Genomic DNA, 1,156 nt, shown 5'->3' with positions numbered 1-1,156 from the left:
ACCCCCAGCTCCCCCAGGGACGAGTCTGTCACCTCTAGAATATCATCCATCCATCTTGCCCTTGGTTGGCCCCTCTTCCTTTTGCCCTCCGCTCTCCCTAGCATCAGCATCTTCTCCAGGGTGTCCTGTCTTCTCATTATGTGGCCAAAGTATTTCATTTTTGCCTTTAATACCATTCCCTCAAGTGAGCAGTCTGGCTTGATTTCCTGGAGGATGGACTGGTTTGATCTTCTTGCAGTCCAAGGCACTCTCAGGACTTTCCCGCAACACCACAGCTCAAAAGCATCGATCTTCCTTCGCTCAGCCTTCCTTGTGGTCCACTGTTGTGGGTAGCATCGAACTTTTCCACTTTCGAGCATATAATAGTCTCACTGCAGTCTTCATACATAAAAACAAAGTTCCAGGACTTTTTTCTAGCTGTCTATCCATTAATCCCAAAAGAAAAATCTCTGGTTTCAAGTGTATTTTAGTCTTTAAAATTTTCTGAATTAGTGTAAAATTACAGTAACTTTTTAAAATGCAATTTCCTTCGAGCCGGAATCGAACCAGCGACCTAAGGATGACTCAAGCAGGCCTTCTACAGTCCTCCGCTCTACCAGCTGAGCTATCGAAGGAACATGACAGTTGCCTTGAGTCGCTGCGTATATATTTCGTTACCAGGAGTTTATTCCTTGTTCGATTTCGCTTATTTGTATCCAGGCACATTCCTATCGTGATTTAATTTATATTTTCTAACTCTAAAGCCAACTCACAGTCCAACCATGACTGGTGAACCTGATCCAAGTAATCTGAGAAAACAGAAATTCTTTCGGTGGTGCACGGAATCTTATTCCTGTTCACTTGCAAGTTTTTTTTCCCCAATAAATATATACAGGACTCGGGAGACAATGAGCATGGCTGGCGATGAGAGATGATTCGAGCTGCGGGCGATCACATTTTGGGAACAGCAGGTCGGGGAAGGACGAGCCAATTGAACCGCCTGCAGGAAAAGGTATTAAAAATGCCCTATTACGTGGCAGAGAAGCACACATCTGTGTGTGTGCATATGGCTTAAATGAAGCATGAATACTTGAAGAAATCCAAGTGAGTGATCCACACGTGCAACCATCCAGAGTCCCGGGAACAAACTTTACTAGGTGAACAGCCAAACGCCGCT

General features: G+C 44.6%; 1 non-coding gene across 1 annotated transcript; it reads right to left on the bottom strand.

Annotated features, from left to right (window-relative positions):
- Positions 1-525: 525 nt before the first annotated feature.
- TRNAY-GUA (transfer RNA tyrosine (anticodon GUA)) lies at positions 526-614 on the bottom strand. Its single transcript is given in 2 exon segments — positions 526-561; positions 578-614. It is a non-coding gene; the product is annotated as a tRNA-Tyr (tRNA).
- Between the last annotated feature and the right edge of the window lie 542 nt (positions 615-1,156).

Source organism: Candoia aspera, chromosome 2, assembly GCF_035149785.1.
Source record: "Candoia aspera isolate rCanAsp1 chromosome 2, rCanAsp1.hap2, whole genome shotgun sequence".
NCBI lineage: Eukaryota > Metazoa > Chordata > Lepidosauria > Squamata > Boidae > Candoia > Candoia aspera.
This window is presented reverse-complemented; position numbering and strand designations above follow the sequence as displayed.